The 23,999-nt window shown below is 41.9% G+C and overlaps 1 long non-coding RNA gene across 7 annotated transcripts in view; it reads left to right on the top strand.

The window, feature by feature from the left end:
* Positions 1 to 18,289: 18,289 nt before the first annotated feature.
* The window catches only part of LOC111752287 (uncharacterized), an 86,566-nt gene continuing 80,856 nt past the window's right edge, over positions 18,290 to 23,999 (top strand). For 5 of the 7 annotated variants that reach the window (XR_010319170.1, XR_010319169.1, XR_010319174.1 and 2 more), the window contains exon 1: positions 18,833 to 19,858. This is a non-coding gene — a long non-coding RNA (uncharacterized LOC111752287). The other 2 variants (XR_010319172.1, XR_010319173.1) reach the window with 2 other exon arrangements.

The raw sequence follows: 23,999 nt of genomic DNA, 5'->3' as shown, positions 1-23,999 counted from the left end.
TGCACCAGCTTAACAGAAATAAAAAGCCTAACTATTACAAAGGAGCACACAAGATTATCACGATTTGCAGGTGATATGATTGCCATTCTAGAACAGGGTTTCTCACCTTTTTCACTTCATGGAACGTGAAGGAAATGTAATATTTGTAAACCGCAGGGAATTTGGACACTATCTTCTGTGACTTGATGAAAATTTATTAAACTTTTTATTGTATAGTTATAACAAAAACAACATGTAAAATACACAGAAGATATTAAATTCACATAAAACTTCCAAGTAAAATGTTCTAAAGTTATTGAACTAGAAACTTGAGTTTATGTGGACATAACTTTACTATAAGATTATTTGCCTAAAAGTGCTATAGACATTTCTTGATATCAGCTCTAATGATGGTCTCCTGCTAGCCACCATGAATGAGAAACTGTTAAATTGGTGATTTAAAATACTGAACTTTTAAATAATCTTTAAAAATTTACAATAGTTGGCAGGAGACTCTAACAGCTCTTTCATTTCTTTCACAGACAACTGTTACAGTAAGGTTTGTTGTAGAAATGTAAATAGATTATTGAAAGCAAGAGAACTTTTCCATATCACGTATTTCAAAATAGTGATGAAGCGCTAATGTGAAGAAGTGTATGCACTGTGGATTGGAGCAGCGCTCCTGCAGGTGGCTTGGATGGCATTGCGTCTGTCAGCCACAAACAAGTGGCAGTCATAGAGAGGAGATACTCAAGACTTGGTTGTTGAATTAGATTGAATTAAAAGGGCTTGAATCTCCAGCCTCCAGTGTAACTTGCTTGGGATTAATGCAATCCAGAGAAATAATTCTACTTCTAATGGGCTTCTGTGAGTATCTTACTCAGAAAGGAATTTAATAAGAGAAATCATTCTCCCTCCTTACCAAAGTCTGGGGGCTCACCTGTATGCTACCATAGCTCCCTATACACGTCATTTTGTATCATAAATCACTTCTGCAATTATTTTGTCCGTGTCTGTTCTGCACCCCACCGCACCTTAGCTCTCATTCCATGAAGGCAGGGATTAACACCTCAAGCTCTCCACTATATGCCTTATACCCACCACAGTTTCAGGTTTGCAGAAAACACTCATAAACATTTGTTCCGTGAATGAAGTTCAACAGTTAAGAGCCACTGAAAAGAGATAAACAGAGGATTAAATTAATTATACAGCAGGGTAAATTGCAGTGATAACAAATAAGTCTAGAGTCAGCTCTTAGGTGCTGTCGAGTCGGCTCCGACTCATAGCGACCCTATGCACAACAGAACAAAACACTGCCTGGCCCTGTGCCATCCTTACAATCGTTATGCTTGAGCCCATTGTTGCAGCCACTGTGTCAACCCACCTCGTTGAGGGTCTTCCTCTTTTCTGCTGACCCTGTACTCTGCCAAGCATGATGTCCTTCTCCAGAGACTGATCCCTCCTGACGACATGTCCAAAGTATGTAAGACGCAGTCTCGCCATCCTTGCTTCTAAGGAGCACTCTGGCTGCACTTCTTCCAAGACAGATTTGTTCGTTCTTTTGGCAGTCCGTGGTATATTCAATATTCTTTGCCAACACCGCAATTCAAAGGCATCAACTCTTCTTCGGTCTTCCTTATTCATTGCCCAGCTTTCACATGCATATGATGCGATTGAAAATACCATGGCTTGAGTCAGGTGCACCTCAGTCTTCAGGGTGACATCTTTGCTCTTCAACACTTTGAAGAGGTCCTTTGCAGCAGATTTGCCCAGTGCAATGCGTCTTTTGATTTCTTGACTGCTGCTTCCTTGGCTGTTGATTGTGGATCCAAGTAAAATGAAATCCTTGACAACGTCAATCTTTTCCCCGTTTTTCATGATGTTGGTCATTGGACCAGTTGTGAGGATTTTTGTTTTCTTTATGTTGAGGTGTAATCCATACTGAAGGCTGTGGTCTTTGATCTTCATCAGTAAGTGCTTCAAGACCTCTTCACTTTCAGCAAGCAAGGTTGTGTCATCTGCATAACGCAGGTTGTTAATGAGTCTTCCTCCAGTCCTGATGCCCCGTTCTTCTTCATATAGTCCAGCTTCTCGTATTATTTGTTCAGCACACAGATTAAATAGGTATGGTGAAAGAATACAACCCTGACGCACACCTTTCCTGACTTTAAACCAATCAGTATCCCCTTGTTCTGTCCGAACAACTGACTCTTGGTCTATGTAAAGTTTCCTCATGAGCACAATTAAGTGTTCTGGAATTCCCATTCTTTGCAGTGTTATCCATAGTTTGTTATGATCCACACAGTCAAATGCCTTTGCATAATCAATAAAACACAGGTAAAGATCCTTCTGGCATTCTCTGCTTTCAGCCAGGATCCATCTGACATCAGCAATGATATCCCTGGTTCCACGTCCTCTTCTGAAACCAGCCTGAATTTCTGGCAGTTCCCTGTTGATATACTGCTGCAGCCATTTTTGAATGATCTTCAGCAGAATTTTGCTTGTGTGTGATATTAATGATATTCTATAATTTCCACATTTGGTTGGATCACCTTTCTTGGGAATAGGCATAAATATGGATCTCTTCCAATCAGTTGGCCAGGAAGCTGTCTTCCATATTTCTTGGCATAGATGAGTGAGCACCTCCAGCGCTGCATCTGTTTGTTGAAACATCTCGATATTCCATAAATTCCTGGAGCCTTGTTTTTCGTCAATGCCTTCAGAGCAGCTTGGACTTCTTGCTTCAGTACCATTGGTTCCTGATGATATGCCACGTCTTGAAATGGTTGATTATCAACTAATTCTTTTTGGTATAATGACTCTGTGTATTCCTTCCATCTTCTTTTGATGCTTCCTGCATCGTTTAATATTTCCCCCATGGAATCCTTCACTATTGCAACTCGAGGCTTGAATTTTTTATTCAGTTCTTTCAGCTTGAGAAACCCCAAGCGTGTTCTTCCCTTTTGGTTTTCCATCTCCAGCTCTTTGCACGTGTCATTATAATACTTTATTTTGTCTTCTCGAGAGGCCCTTTGAAATCTTCTGTTCAGTTCTTTTACTTCATCAGTTCTTCCTTTTGCTTTGGCTGCTCGAGGCTCAAGAGCAAGTTTCAGAGTCTCCTCCAACATCCATCTTGGTCTTTTCTTTCTTTCCTCTCTTTTCAACGACCTCTTGCTTTCTTCATGTATGATGACCTTGATGTCATTCCACAACTCACCTGGTCTTTGGTCACCAGTGTTCAATGAGTCAAATCTATTCTTCAGATGGTCTCTAAATTCAGGTGGGGTATACCCAAGGTCATATTTTGGCTCAGCTGAGCAACAGAAAATGAGAAAATTGTAGTAACACCTTAAACTATAGTCTACCTTAATCAAGGCAATCTTTGACTTTTCTTTCTCCCTCATTTGTAACTTCTCAAATTCTTTCATTCTCTTTTCTTCCTCCTCCTTGTTTGTGTATGGAGGTGGGACTGCCAGGCGCCCCTCGTTTCCATTCCCATCTTGTTACATAAGGAGTCCTGGTGGTGCAGTGGTTAAAACCTTTGATAGCTAACAGAAAGGTCAGGTAGGTGACCACGTGCAAGTAGCCACACCAGGCTTTCCTTGACTGCTAAGGAGTCAGTAGCTTAAAGAACACCAGGAACCCCAGTTTACGGCACACCGTGCACCTCAGCACTCCCATTGGAAAGCTCCAATCTAGAAAGCCTAAGGGGAGCATATGAGAAAGTACTGGCATTAACAAAAAAGTGAAGAGAAAAGACTTAACATATGAAAGACACACACATAAATACAAATATCTGGAAATTACTGGCTTTTCTATCTAATAACTAGAACTAGTGAGGAAGTGTAATGGAAAAATCATTGCCTTTCCAATAGCAACAAAAGAGATGAAAGACTCAGGAAAAAACAAGATACGTGGAAGATTTATATAAATAAATGACAAGATTTTACTACAAAATGTGAAAGAGGACTTCAATAAATGGAGCTATCCCATGTTCCTAGGTATTATAAAGACGTCAATTCCTACCGAATTAGTTGATAGTTATAATAGAACTCCATTCAAAATCCCCATGGAGTTATTTTTGGAATATGACAAACTCATTCTAAAGTGCATCTGGAGGACAAACAGACAATAATAACAGATACATTTTGTGAAAATAAAATAATAGGCAGGAGAGAGGGATTTCCTTTCAAGGAAAGCAAAATGCAACAGGAAACAACAATAACATCACCAGTTTGTTTCTCCTGCTAGAACAGGTCAGTGGGACAGAACAGACAGGCCATAAACAGCCTGTGGGATGTGTGACATGATGATGATAAAGACGGCATCACAGAATAGGAAGGAAGGGAAGGCTCTTCAGTAAAAGGTGCTGGATACCGGTGAGGAGCGGGGGCTGGAAGGAGTGGAGTCAAACTGTTCTCCTGAGTGTGCGTCTCTGTGTATAGGGCCTTCAACTAGAAGTCTAACTTCTCTCCCAAGTCCTCACTTTCTCCTCAGTAGCTTACCCTTGATTCTGATTTGTGGTGACCTCATTTGTGACAGAGTAGCACTGTGCTTCATAGGGTTTTTGGTGGCTGATTTTTTGGAAGTAGATTGTCATGCCTTTCTTCTGAGACATGTCTGGGTGGACTGGAACCTCCAGCCTTCGGTTAGCAGCTGCGCGTTAACTGTTTGCACCACCCAGGGACTCGTTTGGCAGATTGTTGTTAGTTGCTGTCCGGTCCGCTCAGATTCACAACACATGCCAGTATACGAAGAATGACTTTTATAAATGTTAAACTGTTAAAAAGGAAAACCGGAAAGCAACTTTAATTTCTGGATCAGCAAAGACTCTATAAGATTAAAAGAAAAGGCTGTGATCCCAAAAGCAAACATGCAAAGAGCTAATAAGATTTTAACATAATGGCTGCATATAAAAAAGTAAGAATGAAAAGGCAGTTATGAAGCTAGAAAATTACTCCCAGTAAATGTTACAAATAATTTCTATGCCAAATTTGTGAAGAACATAGACAAAATGATAAAGAAAATGGATACCTCAACAGATGGAAGGGAAAAGGATGTAAAAGGTCAGCTCACACAAAGGAAGTTACAAATACCTGACAAATATACCAAAAAAAGTCATAGACACTAGTGACCAAAGAGATGCAGTTAAAATGAAATACCATTCTTTATCTATCCAGCTGGGAAAAAAAAAATAAAGTGAGAATAATTAGTCCTGGGGAGAGTCTGCTGGTAGGAACGTAAATTAGCACAAATATTCTGGAAAAAAATTGGCAAAACTTATCAAGAATCTTAAAAATGCTCATACCTTTTGACTCCAGCAAATCCTGGAGTCTACCCTAAGGAATATGCAGAAATTAAAAATAAAGAAGTATGTTCCAAGGTATTTATAATAACAAAATAAATGGAAAAACACATATATCCAGTATTAGTAAAGGTTAAAAAAAAAAAAACCCCACCGATGTAGAGTCAATTACAGGCTCATAGTGACCCTGTAGGACAGAGTAGAACCACCCCATAGTTTCCAAGGAACCCCTGGTGGATTCGAACTGCTGGCCTTTTGGTTAGCAGCCTTGGCTCTCAACCACTACGCCAACAGGGTTTCTTAGGAAAGGTTAAGTATGCATATAACGGAAATATTATGCAGTTGTTAAACTTACAGAGAGTGCTTTTCTCCCCCTAAATTTTATTTATTTCATTGTTGTTATTGAGAATATACACAACAAAACATGCACCAATTCAACCATTTCTACATTAAAAAAAAGTTATAACCTTTTCTTTAAAAAAAAAAAAAATTATGGCAACTTGTAAGCAAAGGAGCCCTGGTAACACAGTGGTTAAGCGTTCTGCTGCTAAGAGAAATGTCAGTGGTTCTAACTCACCAGCTGCTCCGTGGGAGAAAGATGTGGCCGTCTGCTTCCATAAAGATCATAGCCTTGGAAACCCTATGGGGCAGTTCTGCTCTATCCTATAGGGTTGATACGAGTCAGAATCTACTCGACAGCAATGGGATGGATGAGTAAACTTAAAATTTAGCAAGGCTGCATAAATAAGAAGTTGGTGAGCAAAGGACAGGACAACAAGAGTAGGCACAAACTAAGTCCTGGAAAGAATGTGGAGGAAATTGAGAACAATTGCTGGCGTCCTGAATACTGGCTATGGGGTGGGCCGCAAATCAGACTCCACCCAAATCCCCAAAGGAAAGGTGTTTTAAGCCACCAGAGTGAGAGTTTGCTGGGGAGCGGGCATGACACAAATGGCAGGACGGCCAGCGTGATTGAAGGCCCATGTGAAGTTTGGCAAGGTGATTTTGTAATGGATCCACTTGTCAGATATCTGTGATTTTCTCCAGGAATTTTCAGCAGCCTGAGAATGGTGAGCAACTGCAGAGGCTGAGAAAATGGGTGCCAGGTAAATTCAAGTTTGGAGAATGACACAGCACAGGTTACTGTGCCCTAGGCTTTGTACTGGGTAGTAGGAATGTAGAGATGAAAACCAAATAGTCCATTCTCTGTTAGTGGGACTGTGATAATTCTTTATGCTCAGATTAGCACTTTACAGATTAGCTAAATGTTTTTACTTTCACTGTCTCATTTCATCCCCATAAAAATATCAGTGAGATTGATAGTGTTTTTTCCCTTTTCCAGATGAGCAATCTGGAGTGAAATAACTTGCCTACAGTACACAGCTGTTTCCCGGGGGCCTGAAACCCTGTTATCGACTCTAAAAGTGTCATATTTTCACTGTCCCTCCACAGGCCAAAAAGAATCTTGAATGGTAAGAAATCATGCAGCCTGGGAGTCAGTGTGGAAGAAGAGAGGGTTATTCTGTCTTTTGCCTTGGGGCGTGTGTGTTGGTGGTTACAGGCTGCGTGTGAGAACACAGTCCTGCCTCCTGTGCCACTCAGCTCAGTGAACCCCTGCCAGCCTCGGGTAGAAATCCGTCCTCTAAGCGGTTACTCTGATGAGGCTCAGCTCAACTAGAGATATCTTTTAATTTCACACTTAGTCAGTTAAGGAAGAGGAATTGGAGAAAGGTGGACAAGAGAAAATGAGGGAGAAATTTTGAAGGAAAGTATATACAGAGAGATAATCCATGGGGAGGGAGAGAGAAACTAACCCCTGAGGGTAGGGGAAGAGAATGAAAGGGGAAAAAGAGAAAAGAAACATGACAAGAGAAAGAGTCAAAAGAGGAGTAATGGGAAGGAACATGAGGAAAGGAAAATACGACGGCAAGGAAGAGGGCAAGAGGCGCTTCTAAGGTCTGTGCTAGCTTTATTAACATCGTCTGATTAAAGACAATTAGAGGGGTTATATGGGCATGGCAATTAAATGCAACATGGCTTCCTGGCCTGGATTCTATCCTATCAAAAAAAAAAAAAAGATTACTGTATCAATGAAGTATACAAAATCAAGTGGGCAACACCTGCCCAAAAGCAAAGACCAGAAGGCAAGGAGGGACAGAAAAACCAGACGAATGCACACGGGGAACCCGGAGTGTAAAGGGAAAGGGGGAGAGTGCTGACACATTGCGGGGATTGCAACCAATGTTACAAAACAATTTGTGTATAAATTTTTGAATGAGAAACTAATTTGCACTGTAAAACTTTACCTAGAGCACAATAAAAAAAAATTTTTTAATTACTATAAAGGACAGTACTGAGACAATTGACAAAATTGGAAAAAAGTATTATATCAATGTTAAATTTCCTGAATTTTAAAATTGTACCATGGATAAGTACAAGGATGTCTTTGTTCTTGGGAAATACACACTGAAACATTTAGGGGATAAGAAGTATGAAGTGTGCAGCCGACTCCGACTCTCGAGTGATTCCAGGATTTGTATCAGTATTCACACCTACAGCTCTGTGTATCTGTATCTATGCCTGACATGTAGATACATAGAGAGAGAGAATGAAAAAGCGCACGTGATGAACCTGGGTAAAAGGTATATGGAAATTTTTTGTATAATTCTTGCAACTTTTCTTTAAATTTGAAATTATTTTAAAATAAAAATCAAAACATGTTTTCCTGTTAGCCTGGATTATCACCACCCTTAGAAGTTTACTGTAGACTATAAACTACTGTTTGTGGCTCTTCTTTATGGCTTACGTTGAAGTTCTTTCTGTCTGGAAGCAGAGAGCCACGCTAGTGGCTGAAAACCACTTGCCGTTGAGTCAGTTCCAATACGTGATGACCTCGTTGTGTCAGAGTAGAACTGTGCTCCACAGGGTTTTCTTTTTTAAGAGTTTATTTTATTTTGTTGAGAATGTGCGCAGCAAAGACATGTATCAATTCAGGTTTCTCCATGCATAAATCAGTGACATTGATCACATTCTTCAAGTTGTGCAACCATTCTCACCCTCCCTCCCTGAGTCGTTCCTCCCGCATTAACATATACTCACTGCCCCCTAAGTTTCCGATCTAATCTTTCCAGGTGCTGTTATCAATTTGATCCCATATAGATAGATCTTAAAACAGTGTAATGTTCAAGAAGGACTTTTTTTTACTAGTTAAGCTAAATTATTGTTTGGTTTTAAGACGGCTTTAGTGAATGTTTTTGGTTTAAAGTTTAAAGGTTATCTTAGGGTAATAGTTCTGGGGGTTCATCTGGCCTCCACAGCCCCAGGAAACCTGGAGTCTGTGAGAATTTGAAATTCTCTTCTGCATTTCCCCCTTTTGATCAGGATTATTCTATAAAATCTTTGATCAGAATGTTCAGTAATGGCAGCTGGGCACCATCCAATTCTTCTGGTCTCATGGCAGAGGAGGCAATTAGCCACACATTCCATATCCTCCTATTCCTGCTTCTCCTTCTTCCTCTGTTGCTGCAGGTGAATAGAGACCAATTGTTGTACCTTGGATGGTCCAAAGAGTTTTCAATGGCTTGTTTTGTGAAGTACATTGCGATACCTTTCCTCTGAAGTGTTTCTGGTTAGACTCAAACGTCCAGCCTTTTGGCAGCAGCTGAGCATGTTAACCGTTTGCACCACCCAGAGACTCTACGAGGCAATTATTCCCAGAGGGATGACCAGCAGCATCACCCCTGTGCTGGAAGTGCCTCAGCCCTGGGGTAAGTATTTGAAATCCTAAGAAGTCCTGCATTCATGAGGATGACTACTATCCCAGTTTTGAAAAGATTTTTATATTAAATATTTCAGTGTGGGTGTATGTTGATGTGGGCAAGGGTTCTCTGACTGCAGGTCCACCATTGCTGAGCCCACAGCAGCTCCGTGGCTCCGTATCTTTCTACACACTGATGTGCTTGACCCTAGGACTGGAAGTCTTACCCAAATACTGCTTTCCTACTCTCTTGGGATTTTAGGGTTCCCTCTGCAGGACCTCCACTTATGCACCACGTCGTTTTGGTTGCATGCTCCTAGAGACCAAGGAGCGTGTCTGTCTTGCATGCTAGTTAGAGTTCCGTCACAGTCCTGAGTTTTGCCCATCAATCCTGCAACCTGTGAATAAGAAAAATGACTGAGCAGGTGAGGTTCAGAAAGGGGGGACAATGATCACCCCACAGTCAGGCACAAAGCCTGGGAGCTGCTTGAACCAAATGCACAGGGGAATATAGACTATCCCAGTCCAAACACACAAAGCTCACAGAGTCTGAATTTTCCTGACATGGCCACCGCTGACCTACCACCCTCCAAAGATATTTTATTTGCTTACTAAAGAATCAGTACAAAATAGCTTGTGTAACAATATCAGTACAAAATGGTTTATGAACAATATCCCAGCATACTTCTGACGAGCCCTTGAAATGGGATTGGAAAGCATTAAACAGGACTGGATTGTCAATAAATGATATGTACGAACATCAGCATAAAAAGCTTTTATGTCTGTCTGGATTATTTAATCTCCACCCGTTCAGATGCACATCTTCCCTGCCCTGGTGTTAATAAGCACTGACACGTGAAGTGAACCGAGCTGTTTCCATATCCCTTGGAATGGAAATGAAATGGAGGGTGACAAGGGAGCACAAGCAATAGAAATGGGGAGAAGCCGCTCATCATAATAGCTGCTAATTAAAAATGCACAATAATGTGGCCCAGCAGTGAATTTGTATTGCCCATCTCTGGATGATAAAAGTGTTCGTTATCAGATTGGGCTTTAGCTCTGACGGCACGAACAGCCCAGCTGCGGAGGCTGGCTCTGTAAATGTTTTTGAGGCTGGGTGTTCCCTGAAATTTCATATTTTTGGCACTCTTAAGAATATAGATGTTCTATATTGTAGGAAGAGCCCTGGTGGTGCAGTGGTTCAGAGCTACGGCTGCTAACCAAAAGGTCAGCAGTTCAAATCCACCAGCTGCTCCTTGGGAACCCTACTGGGCAGTTTTACTCTGTCCTAAAGTGTTGCTATGAGTCAGAATTGATGCATATATATATCATATGGATATATTGCAAGAAGGAACCCTGGTGGTGCAGTGGTTAAAGTGCTTGGCTGCTAACCCAAATGTCAGTGGTTCGAACCTACCAGCCACTCCACAGCAAGAACACACAACAACGACGTGTTGCAAAAGACCTTAAGAGACCACCAAGTTCGACCTTCTCGTTCTACAAAGCAGGAAGTACAGCCCAAAAGGAGGGCAACTTGCTTAAAGGCAAAGTAATGGTTTATGTCAGTGTCTAGACCAGAAGTCCCACCTGCTCAGCCAGGCCTTCGCTAGTAAAGCACCTTGTTGCCTGTTACCTCCTCTACACAGGTGAGAAGTCAGGCATTTCCACACAGTGCAGACAAGCACATGATTTAGTCGAGCACACGCCCATATTGTGAAGGACAGTATTGCATTGCTCGCAGGCACCTAAGCCCCAGGGCAGACATGCACACCCATGTTGTATTATTTCTGGAGGGTGGAATAACATGTAATTTTAATACTTTTTGTACCTTCCTTAAAAAAAAAATCAGTAGTTATGTGTTTTTCCTATAGTGAGTCTGTACTGCTTTTGTGCTTTAAAAATAAGAAAAAAAAAATAAGATAAAATATTTGAAAAGGATTTGGAACCTAGGACATGATCATGGGAATAGTTGGTGCTGTTTGGGATCAAAAAATTTAAGACCAGGTTGTTGACTGGGTTGGCCATGTATGTGCTGAAGTCACTCATGATGGTGAGAGACGGGTCAGAGAAAGCCGTGAACCAAGTGCCAATATTTCCAATAAATGGGCAAGGGTGGGAGGGGTGTAGGGAAATCGAGAAGGTTAGTGAGTGATTAGTTAGATGGCATGGACTTGAGCAAAAAGCAGAGTGCTATGTTCTCAAAGCAGCAATGGGGCACTGAAAGGGAGAGAGCACGTGGTGAGAGAGAGAGCTTCACCAGGGCATGGAGATTGAGTGGGTATTTTGTGAGGAGGTTGAAGGTATAGGGAAGGTTTCGTTATTCATTTCTCTTCTTTTATTTAATTTTTTGTGAAATACAGCACACATAGAAAAAAGTATATCAAAACCTAAATATAGAGTATAACAAATAATTTTAAAGGAAATAGCCATGTAACTGCCAACTTGGTGAAGAAACAGATCATTGCCAGCCCTACAGAACACTACAGAGCACCGCATGTATGTCCCCTTATTATTACAGCCCCTCCCGCAACCCTGGAAACCCTGGTGGCATAGTGGTTAAATGCTACAGTTGCTAACCAAAAGGTCAGCAGTTCGAATCCACCAGGTGCTCCTTGGAAACTCTATGGGGCAGCTCTACCCTGTCCTTTAGGGTTGCTATGAGTCAGAATCGACTTGATAGCAATGGGGTTTGGTTTTCCTCAACCCTGGAATTAACCACTACCCTGACTTTTAGGGCAATCACTTCATTTCTTTTCTTTTCTTTTTAAATTTATAGTTGTTGAGTATTGTTTTCATTCCACTTTTCCTCTCAAATAGCTGGGATCCTATGCATTATTTCAGTTATTACAACCTGCATCCTGAGTACAAAATCTAGTGTTACCTTCCCCAAGGATAATGAAAAGTTTTTAGAATACTTGAATTCCAGGCACTGTTTTCCTGCCCTATATTCTATTATTGTCGTGTATTTTAATTACATATTTAAAACCCAAAGACGCTGCTGTTATTGTTTTGTACTGTCAGCATTCATTTAGCTTTACACACACATTTATTACTTCCTTTGCTCTTCTTTCATTCTTTTAGTTCAGACCTTTTATTTGTAATTATTCTCCTACTGTGCAAAGCATATTCTTTAGAATTTCTATTCATATGAGTCTGATGGTGGCAACATCTCTCAGTTTTTGTTAGTTTGAAAATATCTTTATTTCACCTCCTTTCTTGGAGAATGTATTTGTTGGGTATAAAATTTTAGTTGGCAGCGATCTTGTAGCACAGTGGAGACATCAACCCATTGTCTTCTGTTGAGAGATTATCTGTACGTTTAACTGATGCTCCTTTGAAGTCAATCTGTCTCCCCTACTCTGTGCTTTTAAGATTTCATCTTTGTCTCCAGTTTTCTGCATTAACACTATATGTCTAAAATTTTAACTAACTAAATTGCCTGGGGATTGTAGTGATTCTAAAATCTGTGGATTGGTATCTTTCACCAATTCTGGAAAATTCTCAGCCATCATCTTTTCAACTTATTATCTCTTCTCCATTATATTGTCTTCTTCTCACACCAATTAAATGTATGTTAGAACTTCTTTTTCCTCTGATTATCACCTTTTGTGTTTTTAATTTTTTTTTTTCTATGCTGCCTTGTGGATGTGTTTTTCTGGAATATGGAACCCATATTTCAGTTCACTAATTCTCTCTTCAGCTTTGTCTGAACTTATTCACTGAATTTTTAATTATTATATTTTTCTTTCATAGAAGTTCTATTTGGTTCTTTTTCAAATACGTTATGTTGCTTTTTATGATTTTTTTTCCACGGAAACATCTTCAAACTTGTCTTTTATATCTTTAAGCATAATAAACATAATTGTTTTACAGTATATATCTGATAATTTCAATATCTGAAGTCCTGAATGTGAACTTTTGTTTAGTCTGTTGCTTATTTCTGCAGAGTTGTTAGTTAAGATTGCATGCTGGCCATTGTAGTAAAAGAAAAAAAAAAAAATCTGAAATAACAATTCAAAGCCCAGGATGAATGTACATTTCTCCAGAGAGAAGTTTTTTGCTTCTGCTTGGTATCTGGGGTCGCTAACAATCTAAGACAATCTTAAATCAAATTTAAGATTAAGGGTCTCAGGATAAAACAGGTTAGCTTCACTCTGACTCATTTCTTCACTTGGTCTTGTTTTATAACCCCTATCCCCACTTGGTGGAAATATCTGTTCTTCAGGCAAAGGGTGAATATTGTAACTACTTGTGAGTCTGACCCTATCAGTTCTTTTGAATCACCTTTTGGAAATGAAATTTTCAAAGTCTCATTTTGCAAATTAGAGTTTCCCACTTAGTTCCTCCTGACAGTTCAGTGCACAGCATTATGTTGGGTCTTAATAGTGTGTAAAGTCGTTGGTAGACCTTTGCTTTTACCTGGTTTGTGTTGCTCCAATGACTTGGGAAGTTCACCTCTCCTGGTCTCTGCTTTTGACATGCTCTTTCCCCCCATAATGCTTTATTATTTCCCCATTAACATATTTACCAAATGTATGGTCAGTCTGGATATAATATATTTTATGGTCAGTTAGTTATATGGCCAGTTATAAGCCTGTTTATGGTGACCACAGTGGACCTCAAGAAACAAGAAGCTAGTGTGAGAAGAGAAGATCTATTTTGCATCTTTCTCCGAGATTAGCCAGAGAAAGCCTTTTTTTTTTTTTTTTTGCATTTTCATTCTGTTCACACCACAGACCACACACTGCTCATTGTCATTGGTTCCTCACCAAGCAAGGATCAGTTGCCATCAAGTCAATTCAAACTCATGGTGACCCCATGTATGTCAGAGTAGAACTTCATAGGGTTTTCAATGGTTATGACCTTTTGGAAGCAAATTGCCAGGGCTTTCTTCCAAGCAGCCTTTAGGTGAGTTCAAACCATCAATAGTTCGGTTAGTAGTCAAGCACTTAAATGTTTGCACTACCTGGGGATCCCTCCCTAGGATTACAACCATTGAAAACCCATGCAGCAAAGTTCTGCTCTGAAACACTTGGGGGTTGCCATAAGTTGGAATTAACTAGATGGCAACAGGTAAGGAAAAAAAAAAGCGACCCAAATATAGCAGCATAAGCACCATAGATGTTTATTTCTTTCTTATGCAAATATCTGAGTAGATGGTCAGGGTTGATATGGTGGCTTGACAGTGACAGGGACAGTGGTAGCCCACCCTCAAGATACTCCAATAATTCCCACCTCCTAGTACTCACACCCCGTGTAGTTCCCTCCTACACCATAGCAACGTAAATGAGGACAAATGTTTTTATTTACATACACACCAAGAAACTGAGACTCAAACAAGTTAAGTGACTTGGTTAATAAAACGGGAAAAAAGGGAAAGAGCTGACCCCAGAGCCTTTGCTTACCCTCTCATGATGCTGTTCCCTAGAAGGAGAGGAAAAGAAATGAATGAAATCTGAAGTTTTCCGTTCATTCTGAGTAAATGGTAGCTCACTGTGGTAACCAGTGCCCTTACAGCCAGAGGTACCTCATGAACACGTATTTACCCTTCAAAATTCTTTTCAGTTACATGCATTAATAGATCAATAGGAAGAGTACCCCCTTTCTTCCCCTATCTTTTTAATTAATCAACCCCCCCCCCGTTTTTTTTCTTGGCTCAGAGATAGAAAGATTTGCATAATATCCTGGTTGCTATGGCTGATACCATCCTCTTTGTTAGTTGACTCTTAAAGGAGGAGTCATATAAAAGCCTGTAAATGACTGTATGAATTATGCATAAGGGACTCCACTCAAGTCATGCATATAAAATGGGCATTAAGAACACAACCTTGACTCTCTTTTATAAATAGCCCCATACAAGTCTTGCTAGCCTAGCCTGCAGGCCTCTCATACCACAAAATGGAGCTTGATTTATTGGTTTGAACTAATTTACAAAACGAAGGCCACTGGCCAAGAAGTTTTATAAACACAGTTGGCATGGGGGTAATAGTAATAACAATAATATGCCTTGTAAAACTTCTGTGCACCTTGCAGAGCATTATGTAATGTTCTGTGCATACAGTGATGGATGAAATCCAACAGTTCTTCCTCCAGCAGGCCAAGAACTACGGTAGTTTTAGACTGAGACTTATTTGCTGATTAGCTCAGAGGGAACCAGAGGAGATCCATTCTCCAATCTCATCTCTTACTCTCCAATGTTACTGTCCATGAATGCCTTTGTAGACAAAATTCAGTCTTCATGAAGCAATTCTATACCAGAGGGACAGAGCACTGCCAATCTGGGAAGGTGGTTTCCTGGATGCGCCCTTTGCTCCTTACAGAATAGCCAAGTTCCCTTTCAAGGTCCCAGACCCAGTATGACTAGTTCAAACCCATCTTCTCACCAAATCCTCAGGGTCCCAGAACCAATCTGACTAGTTCAAACCCATCTTCTCACCAAATCCTTAGGGTCCCAGAACCAGTATAAATAGTTCAAACCCTCTTCTCACCAAATCCTTGGATGTGAAGAGTTCAAGAAGCCCTCAAAGGGGACTTCTGGTGTATCCTTTTGCTAGACTCTGAGCTTTGCCTTAGCTTAGTGGAAAAGATCATCTCTAAATGGTTTGATTGAATTGGGAGAATTTGTTTTTATTGAAGTCACATGGAACTTAAGAACAGTTTAGTGTGTCTTCCCACGTGGAAACGGAAAAGTCAGAGATTTGGGTCCAATGGCTTAGACGGCCTATGCAAGCCATTGTTATCTTTCACCAGGCTATTGCAACCACCTCTGATTTGGTCTCTCTGTGTCCCCTTTCAGTCCTTACAGCCCATTTCCACAAAACAGCTTAAATAGCACCTGTGGCTTCTCATCTCACCTAGAATAAGTCCAAGCTCCTTACCTTGACCAACAAGGCCTTCTGTGACATAGCCCTTCCCCAGCTTTCTAGACTGATTCTCTGCCACTTGTCTACAACTTGCCCGCTCACCCTGGTCTTCTGTTATTCCTTGAACACATTCGGCTTGTGTCTGCCTCAGGCCCTTTGCATTTGTTGTTTCTTTTGTCTGGAATGATTCCATCACTCCATCTTTGCCTTTCCAACTCCTTCTTGTCATTCAAGTTTCTTGTTAAGTGTCACTTCTCCTAGAGAATCCTTCTCTGACTACCCAATCTGAATTAGTAGTTGTAGCATATATCTTGGTTTTATTTTTTATCGCTTCCTTATGGTTCCTTGTTTATTTAGTCTGTTTTGTTGTCCATCTTTCCCCTGCCAAACTATAAGCTCCAAAGACAGGAACCTTCTGTTTTGTATTCCCTATTGTGTCTCTAGTGCCTGGAACATTGACTGGCACCAGTAGGTTCTCATAAGTGTTGAATGAATGAATGAATGTCTTGGATTTAATTTGGATCAATCATGTTGGTTTATTGTTAGAAAAAAATGTTGGTTTATTTCCATTTGAATTGATTCACTTTATAAAAACAGCTCTTCCCCAGTTAAGGCCAATTAACAGTTCAATAAAAATTAATATTGTGAGCCAGCTCAAGCTTTAATAAGTTGGGGTGTTATTGTCATTGTTAGGTGTCATCAAGTCGATTCTGACTCATAGCCAGTCCATGTGATAGAGTAGATCTGCCCCATAGGGTTGTCTAGGTTGTAATCAGTTGTAAACTGATCGCCAGTTAGCAGCTGAGTGCTTAACCATTGCACCACCGGGGCTCCCCATACAAGGTCAACGTATGTTCAATTCAAATCCCTGCCTCAGGTACCTGCAAATGTCACCTGATTTACAAGCATTGGTTGGGGGACTGTCTTGCCTTACCTTTCTCTGGATCCCATGTCCTTTGTGAAGCTTTCTGTGATCACCCCAGCCCAGAGTTTCTCCCCTCCTCTTCCTTCTCCCTTTTACTTAGTATTCCAGGCACACATCAGACCTTGGGTAAAGGTGGTGTTAGATAATCTCTGCTCCCTGTGTGTGACTTTGCAGGTAGATTGTTAACTCTTTGAGGACAGGGTGGAGATATATATCTCTTTATTTCCCGGGGCTTGAACCCTTTCACACAGCCGTTTGCTCTATCCTAGTCTATTGACCTACAGGCCTGCTCCAGAGTTTTGTTTCTTTTAAAACAAGTGTCTGATCCTAGCAGGGGTGGGGCTCCAGAAGGTCTGGCCCTAACTTTGGCTGTGGCCAGTGGGCAGAACTCATAGCAGGGGCTCTTTCCAGGATGCCCGAAATGTGTAGGGTGCTTCCCCTTTTCCTCATGGTTGAGGTCATACAATGAAGTCATTCTTAGCCAGAAATTGTTTGTAAAAAGGCAAGCACTAGATCCTTTTACCTCCCATAATAGCTTTCCACAAGCCAGGCAGGCCCTGCCAGCTGAGATGACCTCTGCTTTTAGCTGCGTCTACTGGGCAGACCCATGACAACACCCACCTTGGCGGGGAACCTAACTTAGCGTTCCTTTACCAATGTAAACAATGATGCAAGAGAACCCATTGCCGTCGAGTCGAATGGCACAACAGACTCTCAAAATTTCCTTCTCTGAAAAGAGGCTTGAATGTCCTTATTATAAATATATGGAGAAAATCTTACTTTTCTTAATAGCAAACAAATCTTCCCCTCCCCATGGAGAAACCTGTTACTACTGGGGGATGTTTTTGATCATTCAGGATGAGGGTGGGGGCATTCGAGTTAAGATTTTGGGTTCTAGGACTGCCTTCTAAGGAGGGAGGATTCGGATGATTAAAAATTTCAAGGAAAATCCCTGCCTGCAAATCTCTCACTATACCAGAAATTAATTCCTTTTATTCTTTAAAGCCTTTCTGTCTTTCAGTACTTTTATTGAAACACAGCTCTCCCAGAAAGGAGGTGGTGGGTTACGAGTATAGACCCCCATGTACACTGCTTGGAGTGTAATATACTAACATAATAACCAGTAACCAGTTGCTGGTGAGTTGATTCCCATTCATAGGGGCCCCGTGTGTGTCACAGTAGAACTGTGATCTATAGGGTTTTCAATGGCTAGTTTTTTGGAAGTAGATAGGCCTTTCTTCTGAGGCACCTTGGGTGGACTTGAACCTCCAACCTTTCTATTAGCAGCCGAGCACATTAACTGTTTGTGTCACCCATCACCTCATGATATAATAGCATATAAATATAATAGTCCTGTAATAGTAAAACTGAGCACATTGCTTTCTGCATGCCTGTGACCCCACCAGGAGGACGGTGCCCTAAGCAGAACTGAGCACATTGCTTTCTGCAGGCCTGTGACCTCACCATCTGGGTGGGTACCTAGCCAAAACCCTTTGCTGTCGAGTCGATTCCGACTCATAGTGACCCTATAGAGAGCAGATAAACTATCTTATTCATCTTTTCCCTCTCAGAGCACAGCACAGAACCTGGCACATGAGAGGTCCTCCGTAAATGTTTCTGAATGAATGGTCAACATTGCTAGGTGCTTCCAAGTCAGCTGAGTAGGGTCTTATGGGATTAGAATACAGGGGCTCATACAAGAATAACTTGGGGGAGACGGTCACTGTACAGAAAGGTAAGAAAGTCCCAAGACTTCTGAATCTTTCACCTGTGGCCACACAAAGCACAGATGGTGACAAGGAAGGAGGAACTGAAAATTCTCAGGGCGCCATGTACATTTTTTAAACGCTTTGTCCTACTGACAAGCCGAGGCCCCTGCTTCTCTGACTGTGAGGACCTGAGTGAAGCCCTTTCATCTCATTACTCATCAGTGAAAGTCTCTCTCTGCTAACACATTTGCCTGGAGCTGCTCCTTCAGTACATTGAGGGAACCGGTAAGTTTTTTGGGTTGTCTGTGCCTGAGATTATGGCAACTTGATTTTCTCAGGTCACATCTTCCCCAGCAAGAAGAAAGTGACATTTCCTTGCTGATTCCATGCTGAGGGCTGAGGACTGTGACTTGCTGCATGGCTGTGGGGTGGTTCCCACCATGCGTGTTGTGATGGAACAGCAGGGATCAATCCTAGGCAGCCCCCGTGGCTTTCCAAACAGAGGGTGAGGCAGAACTGTGGTTGGCAGGACCCTGGGAGCTTGGCCAGAATGTACTGTTCCCGAAAGCAGAGGGCAGTCAGCTCAGCAGAATGCTTTTTGAGGGTTTCAGGCATGCTGTCAAGATGCGTGTTCGCCACTGAGTGGTGTGTGTGGGCTCCTTTGGCAGCTTTCCTTCTACAAGCTGCTGTTGTTCAGATTTAACAACGGCAACAACAACCAGCCATTATTAAGCGCTTACTCTGTGTATTGGGAAGCCCTGGTGGCACAGTGGTTAAGCGTTTGGCTGCTAGCCAAAAGGTCGACAGTTCGAATCCACCAGCTGCTTCTCAAAAAACCTATGGGACCGTTTTACTCTGTCCTGTAGGGTTGCCAAGAATCAGAGTCAACTCGATGGCATTGGGTTTGGATTTTTTTTTTTCTGTTTTTGTATGTGTGTTGGAGCTCTGGTTGTGCAGTAGTTAAGAGCTTGTCTGCTAAACAAAAGTTGGGCAGTTCAAATCCACCAACCACTCCTTGGAAACAGTATGGGGCAATTTTATTCTGTTCTGTAGGGTTGCTTGGAAGCGAAGATGGCAAGACATTCTCACATACTTTGGAAATGTTATCAGGAGGGATCAGTCCCTGGAGAAGGACATCATGCTTGGTAAAGTAGAGGGTCAACAAAGGAGAGGGGGACCCTCAACAAGATGGATTGACACAGTGGCTGCAACAATGGGTTCAAGCATAACAATGATTGTGAGGATGGTGCACAACCCGGCAGTGTTTTGTTCTGGTGTACAGAGGGTCACTATGAGTCGGAATCAACTTGATGGCAACAGGTTTGATTTTTTGTTGTTGTTGTTTTGCTTTTATGTGCTAAGCAGAGTTCTAAGTAATTATACATTTAGGCTCAACACCATCTGTCAGGTTTTTTTACTGTGGTGGCTTACGTATTGTTGTACCACTAGTATTTCAAATACCAGCAGGGTCACCCATGTTGGACAGGTTTAATGGAGCTTCTAGACTAAGACAGACTAGGAAGCAAGGCCTGGAGATCTACTTTCATGTGAATTAGCCAATGAAAACCATATGTACCACAACAGAACATTTCCTGCTATACTGCTGGAAGGTCAGTCTCCTAGGCTGGAAGGCATTCAAAATGTGACTGGGGAAGTGCTGCCGCCACAATGGACTCAAACGTGAAGATGATGCAGGCCCAGGCAGTGTTTCATTCTGTTACGCACAACGTTGCCCTGACTCAGAGATGACTCAATGACAACTAATAATAACAATATACGTGTATGAATTCACCTATTCTTCATAACAATTCTACAAGACAAGTGCCATTATCACCCCCATTTTACAGATAAGGACTATATAAAGAGAAGCACAGTTCAAGGGCTATACCCTCGCAGCCCTCTTCCCATTTCAGCTTTTGGGTTTCGCATCTCAGAGGGTCTCTATCCTCCTGAAGGGTGATTCTGCCTCCTGGTTTGCCTCCCTCTTTGTGACCCCCTCACCCTGACTTTGCATTTCCACTGTATGTCTGATTGCTGATCCTGACCTCTCTGTCTGTCTGACTGCCCCATGCTCTGCATTGTCAGCCCACAAACATGCCCTGCCTTACTTCAGCACCCACCTGGCCTCTGGAATCCCTGCCTGGGCCCTGGAGTGGGGAATATGGTTTGGTGGAAACACCAGATCCCCTCGTTAGAGCAGACACTGAGTACCAGGCGGGTCTTCACATGTAGGTGCTGGAAGCACAGAGTGTTTCATTTTTATCACCTGAAGCTTCGCTCTATTTGCTGAGCCTTTAGAGAGTAAAACTGAGTCCATGGATATTAGAGTTTCTTCCCTGAAAACCCATGTCCACCATTCCCTCCAAATGTCACTCAGAATTCAGCTTCTCTAAGAGACTTTCACTTGAATCCCCACCAAGGTGGCCACTCCTCCCATGCCTCCTGAAATTACATCTGTTAACCACCACTTTGGCTACTTTCCTTCTCACATCAGTGCCTTATTAACCAATCCACACCTAACCTCACCACCCACAATTTAGCAATCCAACCCATATTAGTCGCTCTTGCTCATTCTCCTTTTCATATGCTTCCTTATGTAGATTTTAGATCTCTGACGGCATCTACAAATTCTCTACTCCCAGTATGTAGCCCAAGGCTGGCCAGAAAACAGGCAGCCCAGAAACAGATTGCTGTTGGTAGGGTGCTATATTGATTCCTCACTGGATGGGCAGCAAGCATTCTGGTGTTGGATTTAGGTCCTCCTTAAAAACTGTGGTTTCCTCCATTGCTGTCGTATTCCATGAAACTGTATTAATCTTCCACTTTTCATTTTTCAATTACATCCTTTGCTGGATCCTTTTCAAACTCAGGATTTGGGTAAATCCACGGCTTGGGTCCCTGGGTGTCTTTGGTAATTACAGAACAAGCACACTCTGTAGGGTGTCCACATAGAGAGAAAGACCAGGGAATACTCTGACTATAGTTCTAGGGATCTCCAAGGGCCCAAAATCCCCCTCCCACTCTGTCTTATGTTGCAACTGCCCTTTAAGTTAAGATGTTGAAGTTCCTTGTTAAAATACAAACAGAATCTAGAAGGAATAACACTGCGCATTAAGCACTACGCATTGAAACACTACACATTAAACATCAACATGTTGGCTCAAATTAGATAAGCAGAATAGCTAAAGGAGAACGTGATTCTTGGGAACTGTGCCCCAAAGATAGGGCTACTGGGAGCCAAGGAACAGAATGAGCGGCTCCCTGGTTTTGTGTGTGTTTATACAATTTGGACTCCTGGAAAAGTGGACAAAGATAGAAAAACATGTAGTGTAGTGGAAAGAATATACTTTTGGGAACCAAGGAACAGAATGAGGAATTCTCTGGATTAAAACAATAAATATTTATTATCTCACAGTTTCTAAGTGTCAGGAGTTTGGGAGCAGCTACTCTGGGTGGTTTTGGTTCAAAGTTTCTCATGAGCCAAGAAGTCAGCCAAGGCTGCAGTCATCTGAAGGCTTGACTAGGGGCAGGGGATAGGCTTCCAAGATGGCTCACTTACATGGCTGTTGGCAGGAGGCCTCAGTTCCTCAACTGGCTGTTGGCAGGACTCAGCTCCTTGTCATGTGAATCTCTTCACAGGGCTGCTTGAGTACCTTCATGACGTAGCAGCTGGCTTCTCCCAGAAGGAGTGATCTGAGAGAGAGAGCTCAGAGGAGGCCACAATGCCTTTTACAGCCTCGTTACTACACTGTCATTTCCACCATATTTGTTAGAAATGAGTCACTATGTGTATTTGTTACTGAGTCACTTAGTCCAGCTCAAGGGGAGAGGAATTAGGCTCCACCTTTTTAAAGGAAAGGAACCCTGGTAGTACAGGGGGTAAGACACTCGACTGCTAACTGGAAGGTCCATGGTTGGAATCCATCAGTGTCTCTGAATGAGAAAGATGTGGCAGCCTGCTTCTGGAGAGATTTATAGCCTTGGAAAACCTATAAGAAGGCTAAGAATTGGAGTCAACTCAACAGCAGTGGGTGGGTGGGGTTTTTAAGGGAAGAGAATTCGTGAACATATTTTAAAACCACCACGCCTACATTATATGCACTTTCACAGTCTGAGCTCCTAGAAAAGTAGAGAAAGGGAAAAGCGTGCGGTGTAGTAGAAAGAACAGTTTGTCGTTAGAAGACCTTGCTTGGGTGTTGGCTCTGTCACTCGACAACTGATGACCCCTAGCAAATCCAACTGCTCTGAACCTTAGTTTCCTTTATCACAGTTTTATGGACGATCATACTTTTCCTACCAGCCTCAAAGAGCCTTACAGAGGGCTAAAGGTGATATTTATGAGCACCTGTTTGTATATCACAAAATACTCTGCAGTCTTAAGTTACTTTTATATTCAGGCTAACTACATGTGTGGCTGAGGAAAACATCTGTAGGAAAATTTCTGCTCACACAAGATTCCTCTTCCCTGGTGGTCAGAACCCAAACTGCTGCCTCTTTCCCGTGATGAAGCTAGGGCTCAGGGCTCTAACCCAGTTTTATTTCCAGATCAGGCTTTTAGGTTCCAGGAGGAATTCAGAGGGTTGGACCTTCTCGTTCGACACACTTTCCTGAGCTTCTCTGGAAGGCCTGAGTGAAACATTTCCTTGTAGAAACAAGTTGGAAAAAAATCTCTAATTAAGGTTATTTAGACTCCAATTCAGAGAGCAGATGCAGCATTTTTATGTTAACAGAGTGTTTATATACAGCCCTTGCTCCCTGTTGCTAAGCCAAGCTTGGTTTCTGTTTTATTGACTTAAACTTGTTGCTGTCAAGCCAATTCCAACTTCTAGCAACCTTATATGACAGAATAGCACTGCCCCATAGGGTTTCCAAGGCTGTAATCTTTTTTTTTTTAAATGGTAGTTTGGGTGAAAGTTTACGGAGAAATTAGCTTCCCATTCAACAATTTATACATATTTTGTTTGGTGACATTAGCTGCATTCCCCTCAATATGTCAGCACTCTACCCTCTTCTTCCTTGAGTTCCCCATTTCCATTTGCCCATCTTTCCTGCCCCTTCCTGCTTCTGAACTTTGTTTTTGGGCAGATCTGCCCTTTTGGTCTCGTGTGGTTGATTGTTCTGAGGAGCACGTTTCTCACAGGTGTTATTTTTCGCTTTATAGGCCCGTCTGTTGTTTGGCTGAAAGGTGATCTCCAGGAGTGGGTTCTGTTGCAGGTTTGATTGGAGTCTAAGGGCCACAGCCTCAGGGGTTCACCAGTCTCTATTTGACCAGCAAGTCTGGTCTTCTTTATAATGAATTTTGTTCTACATTTTTCTCCCACTCTGTGGCTGTGATCCGGATCAGAGTGGTCGGTAGTGGTAGTCAGACACCGTTTAGTACTTCTGGTCTCAGGCTAGCGCAGGCTGGGGTTCATGTAGCCAGCGTTGTAATCTGTATAGAAACAAACTGCCACTTCTTTCT

This window comes from Loxodonta africana, chromosome 23 (assembly GCF_030014295.1).
Source record: "Loxodonta africana isolate mLoxAfr1 chromosome 23, mLoxAfr1.hap2, whole genome shotgun sequence".
Lineage (NCBI taxonomy): Eukaryota > Metazoa > Chordata > Mammalia > Proboscidea > Elephantidae > Loxodonta > Loxodonta africana.
Note: the sequence above shows the minus strand (reverse complement) of the source record. Positions and strands in the feature narration are given on the sequence as shown.